A 9,626-nucleotide genomic window follows, 5' to 3' on the forward strand; every position below is an offset into this window, starting at 1 on the left:
GACAATGGAAGAGGAGGGACTGTGGTGTGGCCATCCCCCCAGGGGTTGATTTCCCGCTTTTCCTCTCACTCTCTCTCTCTGTCTCTCCCTGGTGAGTGTATGTACCTTATGGCAAAAACCTTAAAAAGAAAAAATGAGAGCGATAGAGAGAGAAACCTAAGGAGACATGGCAATGTGGTATCCTGAGTGGAATCCTGGAACAAAAAAATACATGAAGTAAAAAAAAGATGAATAAATTATGCACTTTTATTAATAAGGAATTCCTATTGTTTCATTCATTATAACAAATGCTATATTAAAAGATGTTAGGAGACATGTATAAGTGCATATAAAAACACTCTGTGCTATCTTTCCCTGTTTTTCTGTAGACTTAATAAAAAAAAGTCTATTTGTAAAAATATGAACAGTTCAGAAATTGCTCCTCTTAAAATAAAAGAATCCTGTTTATTAGAAACCCAGGGCTGGTATTATGTCTTACTGTATTTTTTGTATTTTCACAGGAAAGTCAGAGGCTGTGTGACCACACTGTTAATTGCATACCCAATATCCATTCTCCCTTTTTTCTTTACCAACACTCAATTTTGGGGGGGGATGTCAAGGCTCACAGTTAAAAAGACTCCCTTCTCCGGCTCCCTTGCCATTAGAGGTAGCCTCGTGACCAAATTCTGGCTAATGAGATACACATGACTGTGAAGCTTTTGAGAAAGCTTGTAAAAAAGTCTGCACGTCTTTCACCTTTTATCCTTAACCCTTGCCCTTCCCTCTTCGCCTTTCCAGGAACACAGACACAAGTCCATCTTCCAAAGATGGAACAAGCCCCACTCTCAGGATGGCGGAAGGAAAAGCAGGAAAGAATGGATTCCTATGATCTCATGTAGTTACCTGAACTTTCTTCTGCCCAGCTCCAGATTCTTTTTTATATGAATAAATAAATAAATATTTTGGGGGTGCAGGGCATAAGGGAGCTAGGATAAGATTAGTTAAGTTGTATTCCTATTACACGCCACCAGATGTATCAGCCAAAATGATACAAACTAGTTCTGATCATATCAACTTAACTGGGTCAATTCGCTTTAGCCAAAAGAAGACAAAACAAAGCAAAAACAACCCCTCAACTAAATGGAGGAAACAAATCTGTTATGTGGGCATTGCCTGAGCACCTACTCAATCCCTTAGTTCAGTCTTTGAAAGGCTATGTGGGCTCTGACCCAACAGTGGCGAGGGGATGGTGAGGGGATGGCAAGGACTCTTCATCCAGGGACTTTACCTTATCTTTATTTATCAGTGAATAGAAAGCACAAAACCCACCATGCAGTCATGAGTGGCTCAATGTTTTCCTAGCTTTTAATTCTTACAGGCTTGCATTAGGTCTTTCTTTCTGATAATGCACTCTCTCTTTGCCTGGGCTTCCAGAAAGTTCCCAAGAAAAAAAAATTTTTTTTGGAGAGGTTTTTGCTATAGGGCGCATGTACTCACCAGACAGACAGAGAGAGACAGAGAGATAGAAAACGAGAAATCACCCTCTAGGGGGGATGGTCATGCCGCAATCCCTTCTCTTCCATTCTCCTCTCGGGATCTTGGGCACACACGCGCCCGGTGTGAGTTCTAAGCCACCGGGTCCAGGACTCGAACTGCGGTTGATTACATGGGAGTCCAGCAACATAACCATTATGCTAACTGCTGGTCCCCCAAGAAAATTTTATGATTATTTCATTACCACACCATTCTTGAGAATTGGCAATGGTCTTTTTCCTATATCATTATTTTTTCCTATTCTGATTTGATTATTCTTTTTGTAAGTCCTGTATTATGAGCTCTTAATAATAGCTCCTTTTAAGATCTAAATGAAATATAAATACATATTTTCATACATACATAGTTTGGTTAAGATTACATAAGTTGACATGGCTACAGTCCATTTTGAAGGACTGATTCAAAATAACCGGAATTATTATTTGAGGAACTTCCGTTTTATGCCATCTGTTCTTTCACGTTTGTAATTCAGGAGACATCATTGTAAACTTCTCCTGAAGTGATGAAAGTGGGATGGTTGGATGGCTCCCCACAGACTTAAGCTCCAAGGTTTGTGTGTGATTTTTCTGGAGAACAACTGCACACCAATGTCCATAAATGGCATTTATTTTTCTCAACTCAAGAATGAATCAAATACATTGCTGTTTTTGATGACCAAACTGTCAAATATTGTTTCAAATATCTTTTGATCCTTTTCTATGTTTCTTTTCTTTTTTAATTCACTGTTTTGTCCTGTAAAAAGAAAACTGTATAAATTAAGCTTTGAAAATACCTAAGGAGTCCAACATAGCTGTCAGACATATATATAAAAAACAAGATAGACCTAAAATGCTCTGGCATAGTGGCAATAGAAGTGTCCTGCAAGGTTGGAAGCCATGTGGCCCATCGTGGGTTTGGATCCCCAGGTCAGTCTAAAAACACTCTGAGAATAGGCATCCAGGATCCAGAGGGACTAGAGGGATAGGGAAAGGAAATCACCACATGACCAGACTCTGTGGAAGGGGTTTTCTGTCTCGTGTGTGTGTGTGTGTGTGTGTGTGTGTGTGTGTGCGTGTGTGTGTGTCTCTAACGTATTTAGAAAAGGGGTGAGGGCAGCTGGTGGTGTGGTGGTTAAGGCAGTTGGATTCCACATGGGCCCACTGCACAGCTGAGTCTCAGACCCTGTGGTTGAAATACAGACAGGCACAAATGCATGTGTGTCCACAATCCTGATAGGAGGGAGAAATAAAGAAGGGATTGCTGTGTGACCATTCCCCATAGTGGGTGCTTTTTCACTTTCTCTTTTTTGCTCTCTTCTCTCTCTCTCATGACTGAACATGCCCTCCGGCAAAATTTTTAAAAACAAAAACAGAATGCCACAAACTGAGTAGCTTAAGCAACAGACATCGATTGCCTCACCATTCTGGACCCTAGAAGTCTGAAATCAAGGTGTCAGAGGGTTGGTCCTTCAGAGAAATATCCCAGACATCTCTCGTCACTTCCAAGAGCTTCATGCAGTTCTTTGCTTTCATGGTGTTCTCTCCCTGTGTCTTCATATAGTTTTACCTCTACACATGCCTGTTTCTGTCCTAATTTCCCCTCTTTATATGAACAGTCATATTGGATCAATGTATTGGATTGGCCCATCTTAATAACCTTATTTTAATTTAATTACCTCTGTAAAGATCCTATTTCCAAATAAGTTTACATTCTGAGGTACTAGGGATCAGGACTTCAACATCTTTTTATGGACCCATAGCAGTTGGCTTTTAATTTTTTTTAAAAGAATTATTAATTTAACTTATTATTATTATTATTTGACATAGGGCATGTGCACTCACCAGAGAGAGAAGGGGAAAGGAAGAAAGGAAGCCACTGTGTCTGGGACTCAAACCGTGGTCTGCCATGTGGAAATCTAGCTCCTTAACCACCATGCCACATACTGGCCTTGGCTTTTATTTTTTTTAATTTGAGAAGTGATACATATATAGTCCCTAGTTTTTTGTTTTGTCTTTTGCCAAGGCATATCTTAAAATAACTGTCTTTGATTAATTCCACCATTTAATTTAAAACATTTTTAATGCCAAGAAAGAGAGAGAGAATGAGATGTTTTACTGTTCTGGACCTCCAGGAAATTTCCTTTAATTATTTTTACTTATTTATTTTTCTACAGGGCTCATGTGCTTGTCAGAGAGAGAGAGAGAGAGATCACTCCCCCAGAGCAGATGGCCATACCACAATCTCTTCTCTTCCATTCTTTTTTGGGGGGATTTTTGGACACACACGTACCTAGTGTGATTTTCAAACTGGAGGATCCAAGACTCAAACCATGTCATCAGCCATGTGGGATCCAGTTGCCTAACCTCCACACCATCTGCTGGCCCTCACTTGTTCTGCAAATGTTGGTTTTTTTGTCTTTGGATGTTTTATTGTTTTTGGTTTTTGTTTGTTTGTTTTTTGGAGAGATTTTTTGCTATCGGACACGTGCACTGGCCAGAAAGACAGAGACAGAGAGATAGAAAGGAAAAAAATCCCCCCCCCCCAGGGGAGATGGCCATGCCACAATCCCTTCTCCTCCATTCTCCTCTTGGGATCTTGGGCACACATGCACACACGCCCAGCATGAATTTTCAGCCACCAGGTCCAGAGCTCAAACCACGGTCGACTACGTGAAAGTCCAGAGACATAGCCATTATGCTAACTGCTGGTCCCCAGCCAACTGATCTTTGACGAAAGGTACCAGTCAATCCAGGGGGAAAAGAAAAACTCTTTAGCAAATGGTGCTGGAAAACCTGGGTATCCACCTGCAGAAAGATTCATTTGAACCCCTATCTATCACCACTAACAAAAATCAACTCAAAGTGGATCAAAGATCTAAACCTATGACCACAAATTATAAAACTACTGATGGAAAACACTGAGAAAACTCTGGGAGACATTGGGGTAGAGCAAGAATTCTTAAGCAAGACCCCCAAAGCACAGACAATAATCCCTAAAATAGACAGGTGAGATTACATCAGATTAAGAAGTTTCTGCACAGTAAAGGACACAGTAATTAGTATGAATTGACAACCCTCAGAATGGGAGAATTTTTTTGTGAACTATGCCTCAGATAAGGGACTGATAACCAGAATATATAGGGAACTCAAGTGATTTACCCACAACAAATAATTAACCCAATTAAAAGATGGGAAAATGAGCTGAACAAACAACTCTCTAAGGAAGACAAATACACAGCCAAAAAGCATATGCAAAAAGTGCTCAACATTCCTCATTATAAAGGAGATACAGAAGCCACAATGAAATACCACCTAACCCTAGTCATAATGGTGAAGATTAAAAAACAAAAACAAAAAAAGTAAGTACTGACAAGGCTGTGATGAAAGGGGAACTCTCCTACACTGTAAATTGGTCTAGCCACTGCGGAGAACAATATGAGATTCCTCAAAGATGTACAACTAGAACTACCATATGACTCAGCAATTCCACTCCTGGGTATCTACCCAAAGGATAGGAGAACACTCAGTCAGAAAAGTACTTGCACATCTGTCTATTGTAGTATTATTCACAATTGCTAAGACATGGAACCAACCCAAATGTTCACAAACATGAGTAGATTGAGAAAGTGTAGCACATATACTCCATGGAATACTGCTCAGTCATAAAAACCAACAAGATCCTGGCATTTGATAAAAACTGGACGAATATGGAAGATTTACTGCTAAGTGAAGCAAGCCAGTCTATGAAAGAGAGACATTATATGTCTCTAATATGTATCGACTGTCTGCACTCTATGTCAGAAACTGAAAGATTAGAGGATATATTAGCATGGAAAATGGTTATAGATACTAGAGACAGTGTGGGAAGAGGGTGAGAGAAGGAGGAGAGTTTGAGGGAAGAAATTATTAAGGAGAAAAATAGAAAGGTATGACATTTATGGGACAAAGAAAGGGATTATTATCTGTTGATGATAACATGTATAGTATCCTCAACTGGACTGGTGTGAAGTATATTCATGTTGGATAAATTCACTTTACAAGCTAAATGATACATGGTGATTAAATGTATAAAATGAATAAAAATAAAAGAAAACAGTAAAAAAAAAAAAAAGAAAACCAAGATACTTGTCACTAAAACAACAAAACATTTCTTTTTTTTTTTTTTTTGGAGAGATTTTTGCTATAGGGCGCGTGCGCTCGCCAGACAGAGAGAGACATAGAGACAGAAAGCGAGAAATCACCCCCCAGGGGGGATGGTCACGCCACAATCCCTACTCCTCCATTCTCCTCTCGGGATCTTGGGCACGCACGCACACGCGCCCAGCGTGAGTTTTAAGCCACCGGGTCCAGGACGCAAACTGCGGTCGACTACGTGGGAGTCCAGCGACATAGCCATTACGCTAACTGCTGGTTCCCAACAAAACATTTCTTAACTACCACTGCTGCATATACTTGCAGGAAGCTTACTAGATTCTTGAGTAATTTGTTGAACATCCTTAGATAATGCTGCAGATAGATTAGTAAGCCAAAAGCAAAATTCTCTTTGGACATTCTTGTCAATGCATCTGTAATGTCAGAAGACCTTCTTTGTTCCATTTCTTTCATTGTTGCCAATTTCTTCCTGGAGTGAAGTAGTTTCAACTTACTTCTTTGGAGATTCAATGGAGGACTGAATCTGTATTCATCCTGAGTGCTGTCTAAACTGCTGTGTCATTTCAAGGCTATCTCCAAATGAGGGAGCAAGAGTTCAGAAGTCAAATTTTCTAACCAAAATAAAGTATCACCTGCGTACTTCTCCCTATCTTCTTGGCCTCTTTTCCTTAATTTCTCTTTTCTTTGTACTGGGCTTTTATCAACTGAATGTTTGCATCTCCCCAAAACTCTTATGTTGAAATTCTCACCCCCAATATAACGATGTTAGGAAGTAGGACCTTCGGGAGGTAATCGGGAGGTAATCAGGTCATAAGCCTGGAGCTCTTGCAATTAAGATTAGTGTCCTTAAGAATCACTAGAGTTCTCTTTCTCCCCCACACTCACATCCCCTGTGTGTTCCATTCATGTCAGAAGACTGCAAACCAGGAAGAGAGCCCTCATCCACGCCAAATCTCTCAGCAACTTGACCTTGGACTTTGAAGCTTCCAGAAATGTGAGAAATGACTATTTGTTGTTTAAGGCACCCAGTCTTTAGTGACTTGTTGCAACGGCCTGAACTGACAAGCGCGTGGACTTCGAAACTCTTAGACAAAGGTATTCCCAAACGGCCATCTCATTCAACTCTCAATTCAGATAGTTTCATAAACAAGCATTGCTTTGATCATTACCCCTCAAAAAGAAGCAATAGTTACCATCTCTAACCCTCCCTTTTTTTTTTCTTGCTGCTAGTAACTATTTTTCATTTATGTGCCATTTGAGTTTTCTTCACCCAGAGAAATGATCAGGTGCTCAATGCCATGAAGCAGCTGGTTTAAGACATCTATTTGCTGTCCTTTGATATTAGTGATATTACTAGCTTTATTATAAAAAGGTATATTTTAATAGTCCATGTAACATTTAATTAAGAAATAAAGTGTAATGAGATGTGGTTTATGAGACTCATTAACCATGCTTTAGAAAGTCTAGATAGTCTTCTGATATGTATTTTTATCTTGAAGTACATGTCTTTTTAATGAACTCCAGCTTCAGAAGATATTTGCAAAACTATTTTATATTTTTCTCAATCTCAACACCTAATGAAACAGCAATTCACTAAATGAATATAACTTTGAACAAAATGCCAACTTTTCCCCACCTAATCTAATTGCAAAATATAGGGATACTTTGTACTTCAAAAAGACTTCCTATGTTAGAAATGTTAAATAGGCTTGGTGCTTTAGCAAACTTTGTGTCTGGACTTAGTCTGAAATTTAGGTCACAAATCTCAGCTTCAATGCATTTTAGTTTGATCTTGGCGAAACTATTTAGACTTGAAGTCCCTATTATTTTACACATAAAAGGAAGATAACAATACCCATCTTACAAAACTTTTGTAAATATTAAATTATACATAAAAATGAGCTAAAAGTGGATGCTAGATCTAAATGTAACAGCTAAAATTATAAAACTACTAGGATTATACCAAAATAAAAAACAATTGTGTTGTGTTGCAAACAATACCATCAAGAAAATTAAAATCAATCCACATGATGGAAAAAAAAATTGGTAATCATAAATCTAATAAGGGATTTACATCTAGAATATATAAAGAACTCTTACATCTTAAGAAATAAAAACATGCATCCATAAAAAAATCTTATACGCAAATGTTAATAGCAGCATTATTTTATAATATCCAAAAAAAATGGAGACAAGGCAAATATTCATCAACTGATGAATGAAAGAATGGAAACGGCAAATATTCATCAACTGATGAATGAAAGAACAAAATGTGGTATATCCACATAGCGGTGTGTTATTCAACCATATAAAGAAACTAAGTACTGACACATGGTACAACATGAGTGAATCGTGAAAAAGCATGTTAAGTGAAAGAAGTCAATCACAAAAAAACACATACTGTAAAATTGCATTTATATAAAAGGAAAAGACAAATTTGTAGAGAGAAGATTAGTGGTGGTCAGGGACTGGATGGGGAGAGGAGAATGGATAGGAATGGAGAAATTTGAGAGTATGAGGTTTATTTGTGTAAGGATAAAAATGTTCTAAAATTAGGTCGTGATTTTGTTTGCACAACCCTGCAAATATACTAAAACCACTGACATATATACTTTTAAAAGATGCACTTAAGGGTATATGAATTATATTTCAATAAATAGATTTTTTTAAAAAGAATTACATTAGAGACAATTTTAAAACACCCTAGCAGATCCTAAAGAACATAATAGGTCTGTGGCAAGTCTTAAATCTTTTCCCCTGGGCTATTGTATAAACCATGTTGGTTTGTTGACCTATTATAGTCTCCCTATTTGTTAATTTCTGTTCTTGTCATTATTTCCTTTCTTACATTTTCTTTTCTTTTTTGGCTAGAGTTTATGTACTCACCAGAGAGAAACAGAGAAAGACAAGAGAAAACAAAAGAGAGAGAGAGAGACTGAAATCACTCCCCAGGGAGAATGGCCATGCCACGATTTCCTTTCCTATAGTCTCTGCTTGGGATTTTTGGAAACACACACCCAGCTTGATTTTCAAGCCACCAGATCTAGGACTCTAACTGAACAGCCAACCATGCGGGAACCAGCGTCTTAACCTCCATGTCACTGACTGGCCCCATTTCTTGGACTTTTTTTTGTTATAGGGTGCATGTGCTCACCAGAAAGACAGAGAGAGGGAGAGCGAGAGAGAGACAGAAAGCAAGAAATCACCCCCTAGGGGAGACGGCCATGCTGCAATCCCTTCTCCTCCATTCTCCTCTTGGGATCTTGGGTGCGCATGCACACACGCCCAGCGTGAGTTTAAGCCACCAGGTCTGGGACTTGAACCACGGTCAACTACATGGGAGTCCAGCAACATAGCCATACAACAGCTGCTGGTCCCCTCTTGGACTCTCTTTAATTTGTGGTTCCTTTCCTAAAGTTTTTAGATGAATCCTCAGCCCATTAATTTTTAGCTTTTCTTCTTTTTAAATGTATGTATTTAAGAATATACATTTTATTTAAGCATTGCTTCAACTAAATCCCAAATGGCCATGTGGGGGCTCTTACCTTTTCTCCTACTGCCTATATTTTTTTACATAGTATTACCCTTTTCTTACTGCCAAAATAGGAAAAAGCTGCGGTGCACCTGGAGTTAGGCAGTAACATTCCCATAGAGACAAGAGAGTAACCTGATTACTGATTCTAATCAGGGTTGCTGACTCTAATCACATGTTCAAGCTATTTAAGTTTATTTGTGCTGCTCTAACGGAATATCTGAGACTGGGTATTTAATAAAGAACAAACACTTGGACCAGCAGTTAGCATAATGGCTATGTCGCTGGACTCCCATGTAGTCAACCGCAGTTGAAGTCCTGGACCCAGTGGCTTAAACTCACTCCGGGTGCGTGTGAGTGTATGCCCAAGATCCCAAGAGGAGAATGGAGGAGAAGGGATTGCGGTGTGGCCATCCCCCCTGGGGGGGGGG

The sequence above is a fragment of the Tupaia chinensis genome, unplaced genomic scaffold (assembly GCF_000334495.1).
Source record: "Tupaia chinensis unplaced genomic scaffold, TupChi_1.0 Scaffold000680_1, whole genome shotgun sequence".
In the NCBI taxonomy this organism is placed as follows: domain Eukaryota; kingdom Metazoa; phylum Chordata; class Mammalia; order Scandentia; family Tupaiidae; genus Tupaia; species Tupaia belangeri.